This window comes from Anopheles stephensi, chromosome 3 (genome assembly GCF_013141755.1).
Source record: "Anopheles stephensi strain Indian chromosome 3, UCI_ANSTEP_V1.0, whole genome shotgun sequence".
Classification (NCBI taxonomy): domain Eukaryota; kingdom Metazoa; phylum Arthropoda; class Insecta; order Diptera; family Culicidae; genus Anopheles; species Anopheles stephensi.
Window position 1 is genome coordinate 86,136,340 of NC_050203.1, and position 14,625 is coordinate 86,150,964.

A 14,625-nucleotide genomic window follows, 5' to 3' on the forward strand; every position below is an offset into this window, starting at 1 on the left:
AGGATATTGAAAGGCTTCTTCAGAGCTATGTCGAGCAAAACAAGGCACCACAAAAACGGATCCCGGCTCAGAGAACCAGAACCGAAATCATGCAACCGTACAATCTCGTATCTCGCGCTAACTCAAATTATCTAAAGCTCATCGAGCATCTGACTAACAAATGATGTTTGTGTTCTGGCAGTTTCATTATAGGCCCAACGAGCCACACTGTTACATGGTGTTTACTGTACTGTTGGATGCCTCATGCGTCCGTCCAGAATAATCCAGAATCAGAAAGCGAACTACCGTTTTTTGTGTTTGGGTTCCGGAATCTGAACGGTAGCACCAGGTACTGTGTGGAGCGTTAGTATAATAACGCACTCAGCGGTTGGTTTGGGCCTCACACATCTGTCCATTGCCCAGTCTTGAACATCTTATTCGCTCTCGTGATGGGCGAAGTTTTGTAGCAAAAAAAAAACCGGAGAAGAACCGACGCATATCTTAAATTGGTCCATTTTGTAAAAAAAAGCCACAAAGAAGCTTGCCCGCTTTCCATCATCTTCGGCTCGCTCGGAGTTATCTGGCCGTTAAATTAGCTACGGTCGTGATTTAAATCACACTACTGCCGCCGGATGGAGAAGCGTACGCAATTAGCATACGATGATTCAACGGTGCGCACGTCTAGCCCGGGGAACTCATTCTGCCATAATTTACTGTGGTCCGCAGTGGCAGCAGTAGCAGCAGTAGAAGCACCCTCATTGTCGTCAGGAATCGGAACGTTGACACAATTTCACCTTCGCTCGTTTCGGTGCTGATATGTGAAATTCCAACGCTGGTGAGTCAATTTTCGATTACCGATCACTCACGATCGCGAGGTGGCTGGGAGTTGGAGAGTTTTACTTTTGCTACCAAAACAGCGAAACCACATTCCACCGGCTATGACGTGGTTGGGTTGAGTTTCGTGTCTGTGTGGAGAGAGCGTATTTCGTCACCTTGCAAATAATCCCCCGGAGGATCAGCAGCAGCAGCAGCATCATCAGCATCATTCTCCAGACTAGGGTTATTGACATTTCCTGCTTAAGAGCGAGGGGCGCGCGCGCGCTCGCTCGTGTACGACAACGCAAACATCTTCCGAACATCCCGCAGGACAGTACCACGCAGGAGGCTGGGACATTTTATGGACGAAAAACCTGTTGCCGATAATCGCCGACCTGCGAGCGAATAGCCGGTTGTAGGCAAATTAACTAATCTTGGCCCTCCGAAACGGAACGGTCCGGATTACGTGGACACTACACCGCACTGTGACAGTGACAGTAGCGGAACGCACGCCCGGCTATGATGTCATCGGTGTGTGGCGGTGGTGATCTGGTGGCTGGTACTGTGCTCAGAAGTCGTCGCCCAAGGACCGGTAGCACTAACCTTCAAACCAGTTCCCCCGCTTTAAGTTACCATTGCGCCGTTTTGCGTGAGTGCGCCTTCTGCTAGGGCCTCGGTGGAGGTGCGATCCCATCGAGATACTTCTAATGAATGAAGTAGAAGATTCCCGGGGGACATCATCATCGGGATTCAAGAAGTCGTGGAGGTTTTTTTACGATCTTCTCACGCTTTCTAACACTCCCAGTAGAGAGTCTTTACGTGTTCGAGGTCCCCGAAATGGGGAGGGGGGAGGGGGGCCCTTTTGGATATCGCAAGACGCACTGCGTTCTACACGAAAATCGCACCGTGGAGATTAAGCGCAAATCGGGCAAAATCGGAGTCTGTGCGACGCAGACACAGACACAGCAACACAGCAACACGTGATCGCTGGAAAACCAGTTTCCGCAAAACAACATTCTGACCACAAACGGTGTGCGGCTACGTCAGTGTCCGAGCCCGAGCAGGTCAGATATCACAGACCCCCTTTTTTAACGGATGGCTTGTAGCTGGTGGCTCTCTGGTCCGTTTCGTTTCGTTCGGTTTGAAAATCTTTCGGAAAGCCGGTTTGCCTGCTCGCTTCTCGCTGGCCGACACCGCACAGGGTAAATTTGCTGACCCCGCTTGCCGTGGAGTCCAGTCCAGCGGCTACAGTACGTCAAAACGGCACACTGGTCAGGGCGTCGTCCTGCTTCGATTAGCGTGTGGTGTTGGTTGCGCAGGCTTGGCGGCTCGGCTCGGCAAACTTCTTAACCGAGCGTAGCCGCGGCAGCGGTTTGGATGATTGTTTGAGAAAGGAAACTAATGTTTGACGAAGCTGCGAAGCAATCGAAATTCAACATACAACAGCAAAAAAAAAGCGAACGAACTAACTGCCCCACAGCTGCTGCTGCTGCTGCTAAGAGAGTACGTTAAGAAGAGTGGCGTAGTGGCTGGAAATTAGGTGTGACCGCGCGTACACCCGTCCACTGCTTGGAGTTTGGAGGGCTTTTGGATGTTGCTTTCCGTTCTCCATTGCGCCTAGCGGACGTTGGTAACAGAGTGTGTGGATGCTAGTGAGTTCGCATTTGCCCAGTAACTACCTAACTCGAGCGGGCGCGCGCGCGCGCTCACACACAGGGATTTGATCGATGGCTCCACGCGCACCTAAGAACTGGCAGAATCAAACCGATTGCCCTGACCTAGTTGGGTTCTGTGTCCGTTGGATTTGCTGTTCTTTTTTCCATCGCTTACCGGCCGTCCGGTGGCAATTCGAGTTTGTGTCAATGACCCGATGGCTGGGAAAGTAAGTACACCCGCCGACCGACGAAAACCGCCGAAAGAATATTGGGGAGATACTTAGCGTCCCTGTCAGTGTTTCTTCTGGACATCTGTGCGTCTGTGCGTCACTTAGCAACCGGGCGAAGAAGAAAGCTGGCACGTCTCCTTATAGTAATGGCGAACAGCCTACTTTGCCTATCGAAAATACCGTAAAACCTTCACAGACTTTGGACCAGTTGTTGGTCCTACGCGTTTTTTTTTTGCGCCGGACTTACGTCACCATCATCCCGAAAAGGGTCTGAGACCCATTTATGTGGAGAACGGAGCAATCATTTTATCACTTGTACTTTCGGGAGAAACATCGTCCAGCATGATACGCTTTACATTGTTGCATGGTTCGCCCAAGCTGCAGACCTGCAATATCGGAAGTCCTGCAAATCCAGGCCCTGCGGGTAATGATTTATACGGAGCAATTTGTTCGACCACATTGCCGATCTGTGTGGGGTACGCCTTGGTAACTTAAGTCAGGTGCAACTAACTAGCAGCAGCAGCAACAGCGATATTACATAAATCCCTTTACAGTCGCGTGCGCGCCTCTCGCATAAGCAGTAGGAAGTAGTGCAATTTCTCGCCAAGAGCAGTCGTAATGAGCCGTATCGGAACGGAGACGGATTTTCTTTTATTGTGCAAAGCGTTTTTGTGAGTAAGTGAAAAAGTGTTGTGAATAGTTAATAGTACGGTTAGGGTTTGTAGAAATTCATTTCAGACCAACTCCTTCGACTGTTGGCCAACAGCCGCACGATCTTTCCGGTACGGTGCACGATCGCACGGAAACTTCACACGATCGCATTACCAAATGACAAACGAGTAACGGATGGATGGAACAAAAATCCGTTTACGTCAACAGTTTAAGCAGGTTACGTTGAGAGCGTCCGCCAGCGCGGTGTCTACTCCAACGTTACGGTTGTCAGTGGAAAATTCACAGTGTGGATCGGAGGGCACTGTTGGAGTTGACCTTATTTCTGCATGCTTTGGACGAGCGCTCTCCGGTGTTTCGTTTCAGTCAAGGCTGTCGTAGTCAAGCAATAAAGGGCTGGATTGTCTGTCAACAAGGTTTCTTATTGTAGCCCAGCGGACAACGTTGGCACCCCGAAGCAAAGAACCTGGAACGATTATTAACGCATCAGAAGAAATCGCGAATATGATTCCCATCGCAACGCGCTATCAATCATTTGCGGGAGTTGGATGGTGAAGTTCGCTGCACCGAAGTCTGGTTCTTATGAGTTCTTTTGTTCTTCGCGGCTGGAAAACTGATAATCATCACATGTTAAAATGTATCACTTAAGGGGACTTTCGTTTGGTGTAACGATTAAAATGTAATAATAAAACCATCCCCTTCAATTAGAGCGCGTGTCGAGCCTGAGGATGCCGGGTAGGGTCATACGAAGGCCGTCCATTGAACCGACGCATTCTACGAACTGCAGTTGCAGCTGCAACACCGACCGGCTAGATAACACTTGATAGTGGGGGACCGACCGCTGCAGACCGTCCGAGCATGGTTGTGATTACGAGCATGCCGCATGCTACGTTTGATGGATCGGTTGACCGATAAGACAAGGTCGTGGTGGATGGGCCGTCGATCAAAGGTACACACCCGGAGCACCCTCGAAACGAGGTTAGAATCGAACTCTCACACAAAAGGGGGCGTATGTGACCCCCTGTTAGGGCACAATCAATACCAGGGCAGGGTATTCATTTTTAATGTCCAAAAAATTGGAAACTACTGCAGCAACCTAGATCTTGGGCAGGCTTTCTGTCCATGAAAGAAGGTTTCTTTTTTGATGGGTTGGAGATCAGTGGGAGAGCATCGTCTTTGCACACATACATACGCTCTGCTTGATCTAATTTTCACCCCCGAAAGGTAGAAAAAAACCCAAAATCTTAGTCTCGGCAGGAGTGCAAGTACCATCGAGGTCGGTTTTTATTTTCTTCCCCCCCCGAAGTGGGATGGTGGTTTTCGCTCGACAAAGATCGACCATGAAAGTGTGTCTAATTTAAGGAGAGGCCATCCGGGAGCACTGCAAAAAAAAAGACATCACCGAGACGATCACCGACACGGTCATATGAGAAGGAAAGGAAAAAGTTGCAGATGAATAGGTTTTAGTACATTGAACAGTAACAAAACAGCCGATGCTATCATCAACTTTCATCACCGTCTGGGAAAAAGAATTGAGGGTAGAAGGAGGGTTCGGAAGAGGGCATTCAGTTTTTCCTTCTGTTTCGATGAAAAACATTCCCTCCTCCCAATGCTTTACCCACCCTCAAGCGTCTTGTCTTGGTCTACAAATTGAATGGTTAGTTAATAAGGTTTGGACCGATCGCGATCGTCGGTTTCAATTTTCATCCACGGGCCTCGGGTGTGACGTGACGAACAAACTGGGGACTGGAGATTTGGGGCCATCTTCATCACCCGCTCTGACCTAGTAAGGGAAATGGATGGAGGTCGTTCGGTAAAAGTGCCTCCGAATTCGGGGTGTGAGGTCAACACTGTGTGAGGTTGAATGAAGCCGAGGGCTCCAAGGTTTAGCCTTGGATGTAGAGGATGGGATCAATTCGAGCCCATCGAGTCAGTGAGATTTCTGGGAAGACATTTCCTGTTCCCTCACCACAAACGGACCCACAGACACGTTCAAAAAACATCCGGGAAGGGGGTGGAGTTCTGTGGGCTCTATCCTCGGCAAACATTCGCCCATAAATTATCCTGCCCGGTTGGGCTCAATGGGGTTTCTTTAGGGGGGGGAGATTTTTTGCAACAGCTTCACAAAAACTGAATGGCTATTGAACACAAAACAAAAACTCACGGAAAGATCGCTAGAAGTTGGCAGATTCACACAAAAACACTCCTCCGGTATTATGTAGGTAACAGAGGAGTTGGTTCAGAACCTGGGCGAAACAAAGCACAGAAACAAGAAAAGATGCCCCACGATCTTTGAAGAAACGCGTAATGATAGGTACACAGCCATTAGGAAAGACAAGCACATCGCACATCTTCGCAAAAAATCAATACACCTCTCAGAAGGGTGGCGATCGCTTCAACAAAGCTGTGACGGGCTCGTGGAGAAGCAACGCGGCAACAATTCGGTACATTTTGGCATCGCCCGAGCCAGCTGACGTTGACTGGCTTTACGTTTGAAGTTCGCTTGGAAGTTCACAACGGGTACGATACCAAGGCGGTGTTGTAACGGGGTTTCTTGGACGCGAAAATACTCTCCAAAAGGCATTATCGATCGGGCAACGGCGTATAACTGCATATTTTCTAGGAACATCTCTCGCTCTCTCGATTGCTTTCGCCAAGCTGCGAACTGTACGATCGATTGACTAGGTTCGATAAAGTGCTCGAGAGCTTGAGCTAGGGTAGTTAAAATCAAATCAGTTCTACCAACCGAGAACATCTGTTGGCTCCAAGAAACGGCAACAAAGCAACGCTTCTGTTGTGGTTCGATCGAATGATACGAGAACAATTACACCGATATGCGGACTGGTGAGTGATAATTATGCCGTTCTCAAACGTTCAAGCACTGTTATCTCCTAGAAGAGCTCTGGATGTACTGTGTGATTGAATATTTTCTACTTCCTATTCGACTCTACTGGGTAGAAAATCTTCCAACGTTGCCCAATAAGACGCCGCCATGCGAAAAAAGGCCATAAAGACACATACTCTGCATGCAAGAAGTACGCATAAATCTTTTCCCCCGTTTTGCAATGTGTGTGTTTTGTACAACCCCAACATCGGCACACGGTTGCCTGCTTGCGGGCGTTTTCCATTTATGGTATTAACGCACCATTCTTCTTAAGGTCACCAAGGTCGCGACGACGCAGTGTAGGCTAACCACCCCTGGCGTAAATGGGGGGGTACGGAAGCGATCACGCTTTTAATGTCCTCTCCAGTCGGTTGGCGATTTTAAACGCTCACGGACTTAGACCGTTGTTTCGATCAGATCGGAGGCAGCGAAACGACGGTGTGCGGCATAGAGCCGCAGATGCTTAGAAGGCGGTTTAAAGAAGGCCACCAATGACAAATCGTTGTACAGAAATATTATATTTTGCCGTGAGACCGGTGAGCATTAAGGTGAACTGTGACCTCGTTTCAAGTGTGTGTGTGTTTGGCCCAGGATGCCCATAAAAGGTGCAAGGAAGTAGCGTGCGAGCTCCGGTGGGAAATATAAAATATTTTACCTACTAGAAGACACATTCTTTCGATCACAAAAGGAAGGACAAAAATGTTTTAAATTTGAAAACAAGAACGTGGAGGCTAATTAAAGCTAATGGAGCTACTAACTTAAGTTGAAAAGAGAAACGAAAAGGAATCAGGTACATAAAAGAAGAGTAAATCAAATTTCATTTAATAAAACAAAACTAAAAAGTTAGTGAAAACAAACCAAAACAAATTAAGCATATTCAAATAATTGTGAAAAGTAAACTAAAGAAAGGGAAGTAAAGCAAGGACAAATAACAGAGCATAATTAAATCAAGTTTAACCAAGTTATCAAATAAACATATTGACGAAAAGCAGACAAAAGGGAGCTCAAACAAAATGAAAACTTTACATAACATACAAAAAGCAGTAATAATAAGTTATAAATTGTGTTAATAGATCAGTAGCAACGAGAAAAAAGATAAACACAAACAGCAACAACACACGCAACTGGGCCCTTTAAGCAGCAAAAGAAAAGCAAAACAATCTAGAAGAAAAACTCGGCTGAAGCGTTTGCTCTGGGAAGCATTGGAAACAAACATGAAACAGCGAAAGAAAACAGCAACAGCGAAAAAAAACAACATCGAAAATGCAACATTTTGTAACTTGACCCACAATTTTTCCCTCACACATTTCAACCCACCTTTTGCCAATGTATGCACCGACTGCAACAAATTTCAAAATCCGTTCGAATCTTAATATGCTTCACTTCAGTGTGTGTGTGTGTTTGTGGCTGTGCTTCCAACCCGTATTATCTGCTGCGCGCGGCTTGTGGTTGCACATTGCTCGACGCGTTCCTCTATAGCAGCAGCAGCGGAAAAAGAAAAACTTTGCGCGAGGGAAGCGTAGGTGAGGGGGGTGGCGCTGAGTTTTCACGCTTTTAGGAAAACATATGTTTACGGTTTGCTTACCACTGTTGCCGATTGCGTGTGCGTGTTTGACGAGTGTGCAAACCACCAGCACCTACAGAAGCCAACAGGCTCTTCCGACAACAATATCGATCGCTGTGAGCTCGAGTGGTCCAATTCCCATTCCCATCGGCTGGATCGCGGCTCTTCATCGCTCAGTGAAGATTGCGGCAGATGTTCAGATGTGCACGCCCATCATCACGGAACTCCACTTCAAACTTCAACCTGTCAACACTTTGGCTCTGAGCATCCAATCTACCCGCCCGTACTTGAGGTGGTCATAAAGCCTCCTCCTCCTCCACTTATGCCATGTAAGCTCTGCTTCTGCTGTCAATCGATCAATTTTACTCGCAAGAATTAGTCATATCGGTTCGGCGGTGTAGGCTGCACCTACGCTAGCGCCTGGAATGGGCAATAAAAATGAGTATCTCTTATCCGAAAGTGAAACCGTCCGATCGTTTTACCCTGACCTGCGAGGACCTAAAAATATTTTCAATTACTCGCTGCAAATGCACCGAACTGCAACCAGTTGCGAGAATGCGAGAATGCATTTGCATTTGCGAAAGCGAAATTTTTACTTCGTGTAGGCTCAAGACCGAAATCAATTTGAGCTAACACCCTCTAATATTTCGCACTCGCCTCTTCACACACATACGCGTGAATAAAAATGTGGTATGTGGCCTGATGGTGGTGCCGGTTGGTTGCACATTTAAGTCAGTCGAACCACAGCCGAAGGAGAAGCCCACGTTTCGCGACATCGTCACGTTGGGGCACGATTCTCTCCTATACGCCCCACGACGATGTACTACGATGCAACGTACATGGGCACTCGCTGTCTGTCGAGGCTTCAATCTTGATATGGAACCTCTTCTCCTCACCACCCATACCTCCGCTTTTCCTCCCTTACACGCTGCCCCCCATCCGAAGGCTCTCCACCCTTGGCACACGTGACTGGAAGCTACTAGCGTTGGGCCGCTTTTCGGGGCGGATTGTATTTTATTTATTCGATTAGCCAGCGGAATCGATTACTCGGTGTTTAGAGATCCTCGCATTACTCGCGACCTTTACGCCACCGCCAGGTTTCACCGGGGCAAGAGCGTGCGGGTATCGGTGCAGTGAACGTTAAAAGCTAAACGAGCGTATAATTGTCCGAAAAATGAGCTGCATTTATGAGGTCGAACAGGGGGATCCCGGGGGTTGTGAGTATGGGAGCGCGTTTAGGGTGGAGTCCACAAATGTCGATGGAAAATTGGGTGAACCTGGAGGGTAAACACTACCAGAAGGATGCAATGTAATTTTATTACAACATTATTACAGGATTTATAACATGTTTTGGGTAAGTTGGGATTGTTGGATGAGGTTCTGAGATTGCTCTATCCTCATCAGAGACTTATATCTCTCTACCTCTAGTTCCCTGAAGACTATGTGAAGCTAGTATTCCTGAGCTGTCGAATTCTATTTCCTAAACATTTATGTCAAATAAATTAAAAAAAAACTGAGATTATAACTCCGAATCTAGCTACTCTTCATTAGGTTATACGAGCCTCCCAAATTTCCTCAAGCCAAGAAAAATAGAGGCAGAACCCTCCAGCTTTGTGCAATGATTCATCCTTCTTGGCCCATCATACGCGAAAGTCAAACATTAAAAAGACAATTTGTTTTCCCACCCGGTGGTCTCGGTATATCCTCTTTTTCGGGATATTCTAATTGGCAAGTGTCCAAGACAAAGCTGAGAAGCATCACCTATGACGATGGCGATCGAATGGCGAAAAACCACGACCAAGACGACAATATTCTCATTCATTTTCGCTGTGCATCGCATCTTCTCCTCATAAACATTATATAAACAGTGAGAAATTAATCCTGCACCGCGGGATCTTGCCCAACTGTGCAGCGGTATGGGATCCATGGCAGAGGAAGCAGCAATTTAATAATCTTTCTGTGGCTCAAAACACGATCTGTGCAGATTTCTCCTAACAGGATGAAGCGAAAAGAATCGAAATTTTAGACAAACTAATGATCATTCACATATGAGAAGATTTCGCAAAAGGGTTTTGTGTCTTTTTGCCAACTAATGATTGAATTATGACAAATTTTTGGCTTAGCTATGAAAAATGGCCAATAGAAAACCTTCCAAACGATGACAGAAGCTCAAGATCTCGGGACCCAAAAATGGAAGCAAAATAAGCTAGATAAATCTGCTCACCCAAAATAGATCTGGTGGATCTCAGGTGGACAGATGAAGCAGATGGTATAAGCTACCCGCTGAAAACAATAACCTGTCCCCAGTGGGAATGCCGTGGCAAATGGTCATCCGCGACACAACCGATTCTCCTGCTGCTAATAATCAAATTAATAACGCCAGCGGGCTTCGCGAAAGGTATCGGATATTGGGCTGCGCGGATAGAACACCGGCGATCGGAGCCGAAGCTCAGGTCCATGCTGAAACGGGCTCAAAACGGTCCCCATTCCCCGGCGGACAAGGCCGACCGGGTCAAGCACGGTGCGGAACACAGGGCGCACTCTGAATATTCATGAGCATTGAGTAACGGAATTTAATTGGAGTACGAATGGGATGCATTCCGAGCAACGAGTCATTCACCGTGCGAGAACACTTCACCCGGGCTGAATGCTGGAGAAAGAGGCAACAAATAGGGGCGGACGGGCGAACGTGCGTCTAATCTGTACACCGAGTCACCGTACCATTGTGTGTTTGGCTGACACAGATTGAACGGGGTGTCGAATTCTCGGCCAACCACACTAGACACCCTTTTTCGGTGGAATGGGAGGAAAATTTATTTCACTAAACATTGGGAAGCGAGATCACTCGCGAGCGGCTCTCCTTCCAGCTCGTTGCGATCGTTTGAGGCACACGCTAATCGGATGATTGATTTTCCGACCCTTTCGACACCGGCACACGCGGACACATACGCGCGTGTTTGTGAAGTAAATAAATAACAAAAAAAAAAGCGACGATCAACACGATCGAGTAATCGACACATCGCGTACCTCGCTGTTTAAGCTAAGCGATATGATAAATCGCCAAGGTTCGAAGTGAAATCAAACAGAGACGCAAGAGAAACGAAATAGGGAGAAGGAAAACTAGATCTCGCCGTGAAACAGAAGCTCACTTCTTCGGAGATCACCGTTAGACATAATTGTACGAAATCAGTCGATGCCAATCAACGTCGATCGCGCGGTGTGTGCAGCATACTCAGGCTGTAACATAAGGTGTGTGGGGCAGGGCCAGTGGCGCAAAAAAAAAAGCTATGGAGGCCACAAATGGCACACGGTGGAAAAGGTGCTGCTGCTGGTGACGACCCCTTCGAGCTACAATTACATAATGGATCGTGTGGTGATGATGTGGTGACTCGGCTACTTCGGGTTCGGAACCGCACACACTCCTCGGAAAGGGTTCGGACGGCGGACGGGGGTTTGAAAATTGGTCCGTGGATAATCGCGCGCATACGCATTAAAAAGTGCGCCGGGCGTGTGTGTCCAGCAGCGTTTGGTCTGTGATGATGATAGGTGAGAGTTTGCACTGAGGGCCTCAGAAGAAGAGACGCAGACTGACCTTAGAGCGCAGGATGGGGCTTGGATCTTGGTTTGGACGATCGCAACTCGCGCAAGAAGCTTCTCGGTGTGTTCACACTTGATGACGCTGCGTACTTGGACGAGTCCACGGATCTGCAAAAATAGAGAAAATAGGCAAACCGTGAAAAATGAAGCAAAATGGAGCTCGAGGAGAGTGAAACGGAAGCAAGGCTAACAGCTCCGATCGAAAGCTTTTCCATCGGAAAAAAGGGTTCCACAGACAGCTTGCACCGGCACCGGTAATGGACCTCGGTCATCATCCGGACAGATGGGGGCGATCAACAGCATTAACATACAATCACAGACACCGACAGCACTTTGCGTAGCAATGGTCACCATTAATTGGCGCTACCTTCGATGGACGCCCGCTGGGCCGTGGCGCTGCAGAAAAACTGCGTGTCGCGGTGCAGGAGGCCTGCGTTTAGGATAGGTCAGTTTGTTGGAGCTCTCCATAAATCATCCGCTAGTTGGCGATCATTTATTAAGTCACCAATTTAGCCACATAGGCGTGTGTTTGTGTCGGTGTACCCAGGCGTCCACAGGAATGTCTCGTTTAGAGTACGCGCGATCGCGAGTGCGAGATTCCGTGTAGGTGTCAAACAGAACGTTGAGCGTGTAGTGACAGTAGCCAGTAGCAAATAACTCGACTACAGTGGGCCAGTGGTCGATAATGAGAAACATTAATTACTGGTGCAGCTAGACAACAACGACACACACACATGTACCCTCGTTCCTAACTTGAACACTACCTCCCACGATTCTTACCAGCAGATGTGAACAAAACAGATGTAGTCCTGCAGCTCGCAGACAACCTCACCACCGTCATGTGGTACACATTTGTCGTTGATCTTCAGGTGGAACATTTCCTTATTTTTTATCGAAGCGATCGTAGAGTTCCAGAATGGCTAGAATTGGAGCTCTGGGACATTGAGACCTTGGGAAGCTTGGCTGGGGATCGCCACTAGTTGCTCTATTAAAAATGCCTCCCACTAGCACTGGGGGGGGGGGGGGGGGCTCGGTGAGCTTTGCGACCCGCTAATAAATGCAAGTCAAAACAGGTCGTCACCCGCATCGTTTGCTCTCAAGCCACGCACACACACACACACACAATCGATGTGACCATAAAAATCACTTAAACGTCAGTAATTAATTCCAGAGTGAAGTTGCCCTGTTCCAGCAAAGTCGAGTTCTATACTCTCGCTGCGACGAATAATAGGTCCCACCAAGATCCAAGAGTGCAATAAAGTACTTAGTCAAATTGGTCCGTAAAACGCTGCCGACCGGTCGTTGTTTTCTGGCGGCCCGGCGGAGAGAGATCTCGAGAGCGCAGAGCCATGGTTCCGCTGCACTTGGTCTACTCGCGTCCATAAATCTGCGGCCGGCAATACGGGACGCCGGCTTTGGCATCACGGGGTGTACCGAACACAACACATTAAGCCTACGGTACTTTCGCTCTTTGTTGGCTGGCCTGGCTGGTTGGATGGAGTGGTGGGCCGGGTGGAATGGCGGACCCCGACGGGGAGAGATTCTTGTTCCAACACACAATTTTTGCCGTACATGACGACGATTGCGGTGCGCTGGCGATCGCCCCCCCCAAAGGACCCCCGGTTTGGGAAATGGATGATGGAATCGGAGCCACAAGACGCAGAGCATCCAATAAACTTTGGCGTGTAAGTGCAAAACCAGCGTACCGAGCGGGGTACCCCGAATGGCAAATTCTGGCAAGTTGCATGTATGCGGGCCCCAGTAGAGGGCTCGGCTCGGCGGTAGCCAATAGTCAGTAGGTTTTGGGTTGGGAATTGAATTTGAATATTTATTAGCACATGTCGATGGTGGCCAACAAGCGGTAGTTAGCCCGCAAGGCGCACATGGTAAAAGCGCGCGATCGCTGAAAGTGATCTTGTAGGGAAAATGTTCGACCAAACAACACCAGCCTCGTACGAGAACCTTCGCCAGGATCGGGTTGGCCGGGTTGGTGGATACGGTGAATTGCCTTGGATATCGTAATTAAGATATCAATCTTCTCGCTCGACTAACAGTGAGAGACAGAGAGAGAGACAGAGAGAGAAAGAGAGAGAGAAAGGCCTACAAATATTGGTTTCCTAGCTCTCCAGACACTTTAGACGGAGTAGGAAGTTTCGCCGCGACTCGTGCTGATCGCCGGCTGCATTCGAGCATCCAATGTTTGCTGGATGTGGGAGCAGCTCAATGCCTTCAATGCCCCCTCCGGGGCGGTGTATGCTTTAAAATCACGCGTCCGATTGATCAGATTGAATCCGTGTCCTCCGTCCAAAGAGCCGCTGATTAATGGAGCAACGGTTACCGTTCGTTTAGCTTAAGGATTAGAGTGAAATTAATAAGTTTATTAAAGCATTCGACGTGTGTTGCATCGATCGATGTGGTCGAAAGCTACAAATTGAAAACTAAGTGGACCAGGCCAGCCCAGGGCTTTCGGTTTTCGGTCTCTCCTGTCGACTGCCATCGTTTGTGTAATACATACGAAGCGAACATGACATTATCGGGACACCACCACAAATCCCGGATCAGCAGAGAGGAGGTGCTGTGTTGCCTCTCTGTGTGTGTTATGCTTATGTGCCTTGATGTGGAGATTTCCACCTTACTGCTAGAGCAGGGAGTTCAAAGAGCATCGGCTAACAAGTAGGTAATAGGGGTTGGGCATGTAATTTTCACGACAATAGTTGGTATTAGGAGCGCGACGACGACGACGGCGACGAGGACGATGATATTATCGCTATGGGTGTATTACACGAGTGACATAATAACTGCCGTTCGACTATATAATACACAGCCGCTAATCATGTCTATTGGTAATGATAATATATCTCAGGCATCCCCGTCTTCTAACACAAGAGATTCTGAAATGACACACGCTGCACCAACCCATCAATCAACCTGATAGGCGACGGTCCGGAATGGAGGTTAGTTCCTGTATCATTACGTTCATCCTTGATGGTGCGTTCCAGTGGAGATGGGCCAGTAGAGGTTTCCTGAGCTTGACGACTATTTTTCACAAAATATTGAACCTGCCAAGAGCATCATAAATCATACATCCGAAGGAATTCTCATGAAAGAGGAAGCAATCGATGCAAAGCGATGGACTTCGATTGACAGAAAGCTAATTTCTGTGCTCCTAATGGAGTGCATTGCCAGCAGTACTTAGAACTCGAGATGCACAAAAGGAAACATCAGTTCGGG

At 48.1% G+C, this 14,625-nt stretch overlaps 1 protein-coding gene across 2 annotated transcripts in view; it reads right to left on the reverse strand.

Moving 5' to 3' along the window:
* The window catches only part of LOC118513918, a 67,809-nt gene that overhangs the window by 41,484 nt on the left and 11,700 nt on the right, over positions 1-14,625 (reverse strand). The window contains exon 2 of one of the 2 annotated variants that reach the window (XM_036060279.1): positions 11,390-11,502. The exons of the other annotated variant lie outside the window; for it this stretch is intronic. The gene's annotated coding sequence lies outside the window, so the exon portion shown is untranslated. The remainder of the gene's footprint in view (positions 1-11,389; positions 11,503-14,625) is intronic. 2 annotated transcript variants of the gene reach the window in all.